Here is a 13,222-nt window from a genome sequence, read left to right as displayed (position 1 = left end):
ATCTGTGCTTGGCATTTGGATGAATTAACTTGCGATGCCTTCATTAGGCTTTCTGGTGCTTATAGTGAATTATAATATGCTTTAAGTGAACATGTTTGTGTGAATTCTTCCATTTTCAAGGTGAGCTAAACATTTTTACATAATTGTAAATAATTATAGATATCTGAGGAACTAAACACTGGTCTTTAATTAGTATGTATAATTGTTTGACAAGAAATGTAACTCCTATTTAACTTAATGTTTAAATGTAGTGTAACTTGTATCGAATATGTATGGTTACACTGCAACATTATATTACATTGTAATCCTTAGTTAGGGTTTCTATTGCTGGCATAAAATGACACAGCCAAAAGAAACTTGGAGAGGAAAGGGTTTGTTTTCTCTTACATCTTGTAGTCCATCACCCAGGGAAGTCAGGACAGAAACTTGAAGCAGGAACCTGAAGGCAAAAACCGATGCAGAAAACATGAAGGAATGCTGCTAACTGACTTGTTCTACATGGATTCTTTAGTCAGCTCTCTTATAATGCCCAGTACCACCAGCCAAGAGATGGCACTGCCCAAAGTGAGTGGGGCTCTCCCACATCAAATATCAATGAAGGAAACACACCAAGGGCCAGTCTAGGGCTTGTGTTTTCTTAGTTGAGGTTTTCTTTTCCAAAATGAATCCAACTGTTTTAAGTTGAAGTAAAACTAGCCAGTATAACAGGTAGCATTTACAAAATGCATGTACATGTGTTTGTTCGTATTAGTGCTATAGCATGTTATATATGTTATATATAATATAACTAATATAGTATTATTATATTATATACATAATAATACATAATAGTATTATTTTCCTAGCAGCCTTAAGCAAATAGTGATTCTGTGTATGTCTACAGTGAATAAATCATCCGGAGGTGATTAACTAGAAATGAACCACTTAGTGCATTTTGTCTTAAGTTTTTCTCATTATCTGATATATCACTTTTCCTGAGGAGAATTAAAGACACATTTAATCGTCCTAGATAGGACTCTGATGACAGAGCAAAGAAGCTATTGTAATCCAAGTCTAGGCTCCTGTAGAATTCACAGAGATAGGCTTTCTTCTGATTCCCAAGCACTAGAATTAAAGGAGTGTACTACCATATCTAGCTAACATATATTTTATCCTTCTTAATGCCATTACTGACTTTATCATTAATCATGACAATAGTAAAATAATAATAACCATAAATGATAATAATGGTGGTGTTTCTTCTCGTCCTACAGACCAATCTGCTTTGTATTTATAAATCACTTTTATATCAAACACTTTCTTTTTAACATCAAGCATTTGCATATATAATGTATGGACATCCTCTGACACGCTTTAAGGTATCTCCAGATTACATATAATAAATAACACAATGTAAGTTCTATGCTATATTAAGTCACTTATCTTGTCACTGTGACCAACAAAAAGCAGCTTAGGAATTAAAGGTTTTATTTTTGGCTCTTCATTTAGAGGAATGACGCCCATCACAGCAGGGGTCCATGAGGACATGAGTGGCTTGTTCTAAACCACTGACCAGGACGTACAGAAAGAAGAATTCCAGTATTAACTGGCTTTCTGTCTTTTAACTTTCCATTCAATCCAGGACCTTGGTCAACAAGATGCTGCCTACATCTATGGTGGGTCTTCCCTCCTCCATTAAACCTCACAAAAGCATACCTCATTACTGATCTAGATATTTATTAATATATTCCAGTTGATAGATAAAATTAGCCATCACAAACCCACCACATAACTACATGATATCCAAACACAACAGCATGACGTTAAACCATGATATTCCACCTCTAGTCCCAGTTGACTTAGGGACATCTCATAACAAAAACAAGCATTCATTTTGACTTCACAAGTCCCATAGCCTCAACACTGTTCAATAGTCTAAATTCAGAGTCTTCTACTAACACTTAGATAATCTTTTAACTCTGAGCTCTGTGAATTTTTAAAAATGTTTCAGGTTTCCAATATACTGTGAACAGTCTCTTGCCAAAAGGGATGCCTGAGTCACAGCAAGGAAAGGTCATATCAAAACAAGGCAGAACCCCAGCAGGGCTAACTTCAAATTCTGCACACAAATCCATGACCAGAATCTGGTGATATTATTGAGGCACCCATGGCCTTGGATGATCATGTACCTCCAGCTCAAGTTCTTTGAGACACATGTGGTTTCTCTCTTGGGCTAGCTGCAATTGATGCCTGAAGCCCTCCTTAGAATGTACTCTGTGTTTCTGACACCTGTAGTATTCTGGAGTATTAGGCCTGGTTTCCACAGCTTCCTTTACAGTCCAAGCAACAGTTCCATGTAGGGAATATGATTAGGTTGCAAACTGCATGGTCAGCTGGTTTTCTGAAAAAATGTTGCAAGCCTCTATAACCCCTCACTTATAATCTTGCACATATGTCTGCAAAAACAGCACCCTATAGATAATGCCAAGCAATTCAGTCTATTGTTCTTTTTGTTTTGTTTTGTTTTTAACTTACCGTTATTCAAATTCTCAGGACAGATTCGACTGTAGTCTTTGCCAGGATGTAACAAGAATGGCCTCTAGGCTGATTTCAATAAATTACTCATTTCACATTGAAGCTTTTAAGCAGGGACTTCACTGTCTACACTTGTAGTCTCAGTCTTCTGCATCTGCACTCCCTCCAGAATAGACAGAATAATTTTGTTTTGAGACAGGGTCTCACTATATAACCCTTGGTGGCCTGGAACTTGATAGGTAAACCAAGTTGGCCCTAGATTCAGAGAGATCTATCTGTTTCTGCATCATAAATGCTGGTATTAAACATTATTATTATTATTATTATTATTATTATTATTATTATTATTATTATTACTATTATTTACAATCCAGTCACTGCTTCCCTCCTAGCTCCCCCTCTCACCTTTCTTCATTCCATTCCTCCTACCCCTGCTTCCAAGAGGATGCTCTCCACTACCACCAGGCTTTACCACTCCCTGGGGCCTCGAGTCTCTTGAGGATTAGGTGCTACCTTCTCCCACTGAGGCCAGACCAGGCAATCCTCTGTTGTATATGTGTCAGGGGTCTTGGACCAGTTGGTATATGCAGCCTGGTTGGTGGCTCAGTGTCTGGGAGTTGCCAGGGTTCTGGGTTAGTTGATACTGCTCATCCTCCTATGTGGTCACTCTCCCTTTCAGTTTCTTCAGTCCTTTCACTAATTCAACCATAGGGGTCCCTGACTTCAATCCAATGGTTGGGTATAAGTATCTTTGTCTGTCTCAGTCAGCTGCTAGTTGGGCCTCTCAGCCATGCTAGGCTCCTGTCTATAAGCCTTTGTCCTAGTCAGTGTTCTATCAATGTGAAGACACACCATACCCAAGGCAAATTATAGTTTATTTTGAACATTGCTTACAGTTTCAGAGGTAATCATCATCTTAGTGGTGAGCATGGTGACAGTAAGATAGCTTTGGTGCTAAAGCAATAGCTGAGAGCATTGATCTGAATCACAAGCAGGAGGGGGGAAGGGAGAAATACAAGGATAGTAAAAGAGAATGTGAGAGACAGAGAGGGGGAGGGATAGAAGGAGGAAGAGGGAGAGAAAGAGAGAGACAGAGACAGAGAGAGGCAGATATATATGTATATGTATATACACATACATATACATATAGAGAGGGAGAGAGTATATATAGAGAGAGAGAGAAGAAGAGAGAGGAGAGAGAGAGAGAGAGAGAGAGAGAGAGAGAGAGAGAGAGAGAGAGAGAGAGAGAGAGAATTGGCCTTTGGCCTTGTGTCGACTTTTGAAATCTCAATCGTCCACCCCACCTCTGATGACACATCTCCTCCAACAAGGCCAGACTTCCTAATCCTTTCAAACTGTTCTACCAACTAAAGAACAAGCATTCAAACGTGAGTCTATGGAAATCATCCTCATTCAAAATACCATAGGCTTCTCTAGCCTACAGGCCCACATTCCATTTTGTAAACCAATCGAGAAGCCTTAAACTACTTGGTCAGGTAGTCAACAGCAATGGCTTCAATCTTGGTATCCATTTTTTGTTTGTAAGTCTTGTTATGTGGCCAAATGTCTGACCAAAAGGTAACTTAGTGAAAATGTATTTTAGCTCACAGTTCAGAGAAATGCAGTCTATTATAATGTAGAGATCATAGCACTAGAAGTAACACTTAGACCACTCTATTTACATGAGAGCCGAGAGGAGGATAGCAGTGCTCGTTGGCTTTCTCCTTCTTCACTTTTTATTCTGTCCAGGGGCCTAAGGATGGTGAGACTCATTTCACAGTAAGTTCTTTAGTTAAACTCCTAAAAAGATAGTCTGTAAGACTCAAAAGTATGTTTCACTGACACCTGGGGTGTCTATTAACCCATCAAGTTGACAACTGAGATTAATTACGGAAAATACACACTATTATTTTTCAAATATTTTCTGTCTCTGGTTGGTTAAATCCATGGGTATGTCGAATACATGTTTTCTGTGGTAGAAATACGTGATGCAAAAGGAAACTTGGATTTATTTATGTCTCAACCATGGTGTCTAACTAAGTATACATTGACTTTCTAGAAATTGACTTTCTTCGATTTATGAAACCCGAATCAGACACCTAAATGATTGCTTCTATTGAAGTTGTTTTCCTAACTGAAATGAAAAAAAGCAACTTAGCTGATAACATGCTGTCTTACCCCACCAAAGGCATCATTTGAGAAAAATGACTGAACCTTGTTGGTCAATAGCAGTGGGGACCAGACAAAATGAATGAACTGGAGATGAGAGAGCTTATGCCACTATCATACATTAAATAGTTAAGTTCATTTAGCACAAGGACCCAAACTCAAGTTCTCATAGAATTCAGGACTAGTTGGGATGTACGAGTGGGGTTTGCCTACAGCTGGACCACAGTGCCCCGCATTCAGAGAGTAAGCAAGAAGTAGAGAGTGCTCCAAAGCAACTTGTTTTTTCTACATCCCTTTTTAAAATTCACCCACTCTCTTTTCCTTTGGTTCACTGGGTAACTGGGATATGAAGCAACACTTCAGATTATAGGCTCTAAGATGAGTAGGTGGGACATCTGCCAGTAACAAGGATCAGGAATTCATACAGTGACTCGATCCCCTTTTGGCTGCTAAGTGGTGATGACTTACCTCAAGCAAGGCCCCAAAATAAAATGCATATCCTATACTCTAGAATCTGCAGCATCATCCCAGAGTGATAAAAAGAAGGGGCAATATTTTGCCTACATTACACCTTTGTGCCACATAAAATGATAAAACAAAACAAAACAAATCAAACCAAGCAAACAAACAAACAAACAAACAACAAACAAAAACCACAGAAGAGTGCCTTCTTGGAATCGTGAGATTCAACAGGAGGAAATAGCTTTCATTTCCAGACTTTTCAATTAAATAAGGAGAAATTACAACTCTCCTACTTAATTCTGGCTAGCAAGTCACCTGGCCTTTCAGATAACCCTGTAATTACACTGTCAACAAGACTTGTAGCACTAGGGAAAGAATAGAAATGTTGAGAAGTGCCTATTCTTCCATAGGCACCTCAGGATGGGTTTGGAAAGATCCTGTACTTTGTAGAGGAGAACAAACGCTGCCTGATTGAATTGCTTTCCCCAAATTTAAAGTGGGAAAAAGGGTTACAAACTAGATTGACTTTGAACCAAGAATGCTCACTGCCCTAGTTAGGAAGAGAATCTCTGTAAGTCCTAAGGAAGAGTTAAGCCTTTGTTCATGTTGTTTCAGTTGGAAGTATTATTTATTTGCCCACCCAATAAGATTTTCAAAATATAGCTTATTGAGATTATTTTGGAAGATAAATATTTAGAAGGATACGACATACTGAACATATTTTTAGAAAAATGTTGATATTAGCAGCAGCAGCTAGCTGTTTTTTACACAATTTTGAAACAAAGACCAACCATGATAAATCTTAAGAGTTCTAACTTAGTATTGATTCAGGATGTATTAGTTAAGGATGACATCTTTTAAAATCTATGTTTTAAACGTATACTTAGAACTTATTTTATATCTGCATATGCATATATAGATGCATATGTGCATATAAACTCATATACATTAAACATGTGACCTATGTTGTGCTATGACCTATATATGTACCTGAACATATACTCACATACATATGTATCAATGTAGGTGCCTCACCAACATAAGACATTTCTTAGCACTCAAATGTGACTAATAAATATCTGAAGTTATGCCAGGCAGTAGTGGCACATGCCTCTAATCCTAGCATTTGGGAGGCAGAGGCAGGCGGATTTCTGAATTTGAGGCTAGCCTGGTCTACAGAGTGAGTTTCAGGACAGCCAGGGCTATTCAGAGAAATCCTGTCTCGAAAAAAAAATCTGAAATTATAAACTACATTATTCCTTGCATAGATAATTATGTTTTTAAAGGACAGCTTATAACTCTGTTCACAGTACAATGTACTGTATAATTTCAGTTGCATCTTTCCTTTTCTTTCAATACAGGGGTCATCCAGAAGAAAGAAAGAAGCAGCCGCTGACATGGGAACTGCACCAACTCTTCCAGCTGGGCCTCTGTACTATCAGAGGAGCTAGCCAGGCTCTCACAAAGAGACCAGTAATCTCTTGTTGAACAAAACAGAACAAGACAAGATAATTCTGCCTGTAACACAAAAAACAAGACCACTTCATAATTTTGTCTAAGCAACAGACAGAAACAAGGGCATTGTACAGACCACAGAAACACCAGGTATCTCTCTCTCTCTCTCTCTCTCTCTCTCTCTCTCTCTCTCTCTCTCTCTCTCTCTCTCTCTCTCTCTCCCCTCTCTCTGTCCCAGCATTCAGGACGTGACTGCTTCCTTTCCATTTACAGATTTATTTTCCTTGTGCTCATTCCTTCGTTTAGAAAGAGACAAAGTGACTCATCCCTAAAATTATGCCAAATTCTTGACAGCATCTACCCCAAGATAAAAAAAAAATCTATATTTCTCGGAACTTTTTGGTAAATAACCCAAAGAAATCACAATTTTTCTGATTTTTTTCTAACACTCTGCAACCAAGACACACTACAATGCTCCAGTTGATGTTGTCCCACTTTAAGTAGGTGCTTAGTGGACTTGGGTGGAAAGGAACTAACAGCTTTACCAGAATGCTATGGATTTTATTATTCAATTTAAAATGAATACATAGATATACATGCATGTCCATAAATATATAATTACCTACTTTATTACATATACATACATAAAATATACATATTGGAGTTTGTGTGTATAGGCACAGAGAAAGGACTAACATGACCAGAGTACCTTAAAGTATCTACTCATTGTGACAGACAAGATTCTGGGATATTTAAGGGAGGGATTTCACTTTTTATTTTCACTTTACAATCAATTGGGGGGGGGGGAGACAAGCATTGAAAAGTTTCAAAATCAGTTGGATTTTGAGTTCATAGACAAAGGATTATTCTGGGCTATCTGACTTCAGAAGAAATCCTTTAAGAGATGACAAAATACTACAGACTTGCCTCCAAGAAGTTAGCAGCCTAGCAAGGTATGGAGGAGCTCACCTGCTATCTTAGCACTCATGAGGTAGAGTCAGGCAGAGATCTCTGTCAGGGGAAGGACAGCCGGGTCTACAGAGTGAATTCCATGACAGCTATGAGAGACTTTGTCTCAAAAACAAACAAAAAAACAAAACAAAATGACAAAAAAATAACATTATAAAAACTGAGTAGGTTGTATTAAGGAATTTATATGTATGTACATATACATAGGTTCATGTAACAAGAAAGGATGAAAAATGAGGCCTTAGATTTGAAAGATAGCAAGTTGGAGTATATAGGAGGGAAGAATTCAGAAGGATGAAAGGGAAAGGGCAAATGATATAACATTATAATCCCAAGAAATAAAAGAAGTTATAAAAAATAGTAGGTACTAACAATAATAAATTAAAAAGAACTAGGAGCTATCTTGTGAGCCCCTCCTAATTCTAGAGAGACTTAGACATTTAAGGTTAGTACCATAATTGGTAGGCAAACAGAACTCTATTAGCAAAGAAGAGGGTGGCTGGAGAATATGGGTATTTAGTGAATACACAGTGAACAATAAAGGTGAGGGTAGGGACTATCCTTGAATTAGTCTTTCAATTATTTTCTTAAATAAAGCTTTCTGATAGGAGGAAAAAAATCTGATGAAGAGTATTTATAGCAAACAGAATTTTATTAAATTTATTCCAGTTATGTGCCTCTGATCAGAGTATAAAGAAAAGGCCCTTGCTATTTCCACCACTCTTCATCTTGCTCCACCTTCTTTATCCAAGTATGTCATACTTAATTCTGCATTTTAGGAAATGCAGAATTAAGGAATTTTAGGAAGAGTAAGAGGAGGAAGAGAAGGAGGAGGAGAAGGAGAAGAAGGAGGCTTCGCATCAAGTCCACATATATACTAAGCCATCTCAATGGCCCTCTTCCTTTTCTTTTAATTGGCACACTGATTTTTGAAACATTCAGAATTGTACAAATAGTAAAGGAACTGAAAAAAGAAATCACCTACACATAGCTTTCACATTGGATTAAAAAACTGCCAATAAAACCCTTGAAAACCACTGACTCTCCCTGACTGTCCTAAAGGTAAGCCATCCCTAGAGGTAACTGAGGTGACTGGACAGACACTGGAGGAGGAGTTACTCTTTCAGTTTGGGTGGTCTTGCAGAAAGAACTCTAAACGACACATTTTAGAGTCTGCCTATTGAGTCCTCCAAAGATGGCCATGTATCCAGTGTTTGCTTACAGACATTATCTCTATGAGGAGAGCTTATGAAATGAGGCAAAATGTTAAACCTAGAAGCATAGCAGAGAATACATTAGAAGAACAGCCCCAGAGAGCCATAGGCTAATAGCAACCAATAATATTCAGAAACTGGTATTAGTCCAAAGTGCATGTCATGAACACGGCAGAGAATCCAATTTTGATTGCTTCGTGTCATTCAGGAGTATTTGCACTGTTGAAATGCGAATTATTACCCTGTTTTAGTATTTAAAAGATCCTTATATGTTCTCTGTCCATCATTAGATATTCTCAACCTCTACATTTTTTTGTTTTTTTTAATGACTCGACCTTGGCTAGCCTAGATGTGCTTTAAAGGTATTTTTGAAACCTGTGAATACTGTGAATAAAGAATTCAGGCTTGGGGGAACTGTTATCTTTTTTTGCTTGATCTTTCACTATGATTAATCACCAGTCAATTGTCTTCTGTCACCAGCCACTGGTGCTGTTAGTCTCATATTTCTTCTCCATAACAGACACTGATCAAATCTTGCCAAATTCAGGATGGGTGTGACCTTTTATGGAGCATCATTGCCTCCTGCCAGGCTTTTATGACTAGTTTATTTCTGCATATGTGCAGGTGTTCTGGCCCTATTATGTGCAGAACACATCCTACAAGAACAACTATATCCCACCCTTCTAAGACGCCAGATACCCCAATTGTTCCCCAAGTTACAGGTGTATAGGCTGTTCCTCCTTCCTGGTTTGCAAGTCTGTTCTTCTCAGAGCAGTGTAACTAGTCTCATGAAGCCGGATCAGAACTGCTAAGATAACATGGCTGCTGGCAGCTCTTCAAGTTGCTTTGCATAATTTGGATTCTGAGCAGTGTTTTCACAACACCTTTCCCCTTTTGTTGTGGTTTAAAGAAGCAGTGCCAAATATTTGAATTACACTTTGTGCTTTAATCCAATCTGCAAAAAGGGCAAAGGCTAATAAAAACTCTGGGAAACTTTGAAGTCATTTTTTTTTCCAAATTCCTTTTCACATCTGGTCTTTTCTCTTCCTGAGTTCTGAATCCTATTGCTAGCTCAATTTAGGTACATAAAAAATATCATAAAACTCCACATCATGGTATTTTTAGTACTTCTTGTTTACATTTTCTCTGTGATGGCAGCTCATACCAACAGTGAATCTGTCTTTCATAAAGATGCAAGTGTAACACATTTCCATCTACAATAAAAGTATGTAAATTTTCCCCCCAAATAATCTACTTTCTACAAAAGGAATCCTTAACTTCAGTTTTTAAAGTTTTAAGCATCAAATGAAATGATTATAAATTCTGGTTTTTTTTTTTTCCTTCAACCTCCATCTATAATCTGTCCCAGATCTGAGTTTCCCTCTTAAGGACATACTGTGCCAGGAGAAGCCAGGTCAACAAGGCCCATCCCTTTCTTTGTTCCTTTTGACATGTACCTGATGGTTCTTTCCCACAATAATCTTTCTTTTTCTCTCCACGAAAGAAAACACTTCTCTCATCTTAACCATAGATCTCCTCTTATCCTTTCTTTTAGTGGCTGATAACTTCATCAAAACTCAATACTTCCCCCAGCACTATATTTAAAAGTTTGAATTTTTTTCATCCAGTTGTCTTCTTCCATGTTTAAAAGATGCTCATGTCCCTTCCTCACAGACAGCAGCTTCCAATGGAATACATTTGCACTACTGAAGTAAAGCCAAAGTCACACACACACAGAGCTTCCATGCATGGCTTGAGTAACTTGGATAGTTAATCACACTTCAAGAAATGCAAGAAACAAGGTGTTGAGATCTGAGTTCTACTTTTGCATATACTGTGTAAAAATTCAAAACCAGTGATATTACATGTGGTGTTTGTCACGATCACCAATGAACTCTATAACACCTAAGTAGAAGACTGTGCAGTAATAAGTCCCTTGACCAGACCAGGCCAAAACCACAAAATAGCACATTCTGAAGTAAGTCCTGATGTTTGTTTGAATGCTAGCAGTCCTATAAACTACTTATGAATAATCATATAACTTCCAAAGTTGATATAGTTCAGGTCATAGGGTTCTTTGGGGATTATCATAATCTCTAGGGAAAGGCAGGGGATTCTTAATATACAGCAAAATATCAACTTAGCCTCAATCAAGTGAGAATATGCATCACACATTTTCAAGATTCTTGTTTGTTGAGACAGTGGTTGTTGCTCTGTGTAGCACTAACTGTCCTAGAACTTGCTCTGTAGCCCAGTCCTGGCTTTTATTGACAAGGCTGGCCTTGAACTCAGAGATCCACCTACCTCTGTCTCCTTAGTGCTGGGATTAAAGTCATAGGCTATCACTGCCCAGTGCAGTACTCTTCTAGCTAGACTGAACCCTCGGATAATAATGATTTAAACAAATTGTTACACATAGAAAACTTTCTATTATCACTATATTTTAATAATGGGTACATATCTACTAGGTATTATAGTAATCAAATCTATTCACAATGCTTGCTATTATTTTATGTCAATTTCTTATAAATTGTGAAGTTATAAAATCTAGCATTAATTTTTATTATAACACATTTGAAAAATGATCATGTGATATCATATCTCAAAAGTTAATTTATACTTAGCTCGCAGGCATCATTTAGGATTTTTTTCATGTTTTAGCTATAGCTGATATAATTAAAGATTTTCAAATAATAAGTAGTAACATATACATTTAGTACACAATTTTATAATGTGTATTTTTCTGTATAAACAAGTGTGTATAAAATAGAAGAGTATTTCCTTGTAGTATTGACTTCTAACATCTAGTTTTAGATCACACTGTTTGATTGGACCTGGGTTAATAAAGTTTTGAAGAGTGTTCTATTTTCTCCATTAAAGCATCTTTGAATATAATTTTTAAGCCTGCCAATTAGTTTCTTGGAAGAAGAAGGTTTTGCATATTAGAAAGAGCACTTGAATTTTTTTCCTTTATGGAACTATCTTCTGAAGTAAAATGGCACTATCATTAGCATATAATTACTTCATAATTACACTTAAAGGAAATGCTGCATGCTTTTGATATCTTTACATAGTAGATTGTGAGGTGGATACACCCTATAGAGACCCATAAAGCTTCAATAGACATCTTTTGAATCTTCTTAATTAAAATTGCTTTTTGTTGGGTTTTTGTTTGTTTGTTTTCTGGACTGAATTTTATACAATAGAGCTGTATCAGATATGTTAAGAGAAGACTGGAAAATGACAAGATAAGAATTGCCTTTTGGCAGAGGAGTCAGCTGTCTGGATAATCAGACCACACCCACAACACCCATGCATCCTAATATCTGAGCATGGGGGTGCATACAGTTCTCCTTTCCTAGATAAAAAAAAAAAAATGTTTGCTTAATAAATTGAATAAGACAAATCTGAGAAAGATGCAACTAATATTTTGGGAACACAAACATTGGAGTGAAATTTTTAAGATTCATATATTCATGTAAACGTTCCATTGCTATTAATGTACTGTATATGGTTTCCAAAAGCTGCTACCAAGATATAGCCTGATGGTTTTCTTGGAAGTGAACCCTCAGGAAAAGCAGAGACCCCAGCGATAGTGGGAAAGGTGAATGTGACAGTCTGTCTCAGATCATTTCTTTCTACACATGTGCTCATGTTGGGGAAAGTTAGGTAATGGAGGATGGGTGTGTCTGTAGCCAACCTAAGCCTGGATGTTCAGCCTACCCAGAGGGCAGCATCTGTGAGCTCACATTGCCAGGGGTTATACTTCTTTTCTTACTTTTTCCCAGGCCTAGGATTGTGGAGGGTCTCCCAGTTGACAGTCCCTACGGGAAGCAGGGACATCTTCATGCCCCATTTAGACATTTCCCCTCATATCTCATCTAGCACAATGAAGTTCACTTTGGTCAGCATCTCTAGACTCACCAGCCAGAGACCAAGCAAGTTAATCCTCCCCTCCCCCCCCACTCCCCCCACCCCTCTTGTAGCCATCTCAAGGGTTATACTCCACTGGCAGATGCAGGACTCTCCTTTCTCCTTTATTCTAGCAAGAATTAACATTGGTAATGGGGGGGGGGGTCACTTGGTTGGCAACTTGCCAATTAAAGCTAAAAGGAGTCCCGGGATGTCAGGAGTATTCAAGAAAGACCTGGTGGTGCTGGGGATCCAATCTTCATTTAGGGACTTTCTCTTCCCTGTAAGGAGGCCAGGCTCAATTTCTGTCTAGAACATAGGTAGGCGATCTTTACAAAAGCGGACCCCCCACGGCTTTGTATGTAGCCTTGGAAGGATTCGAAGACAAAAATTCCTGGTTTGAACTGATTCCTAGTTCTGCTCAGATGGAAGGGCACCGTTCACCCTTCTGGAGCCTGTTAATAACTCAGTCCATTTGATTAAGTGATGTTGTTTTCTAAAGGAGTCCTCTCCCGGAGCCGCCCCCC

Source organism: Mastomys coucha, unplaced genomic scaffold (assembly GCF_008632895.1).
Source record: "Mastomys coucha isolate ucsf_1 unplaced genomic scaffold, UCSF_Mcou_1 pScaffold8, whole genome shotgun sequence".
Classification (NCBI taxonomy): Eukaryota; Metazoa; Chordata; class Mammalia; order Rodentia; family Muridae; genus Mastomys; species Mastomys coucha.
Note: the sequence above shows the minus strand (reverse complement) of the source record.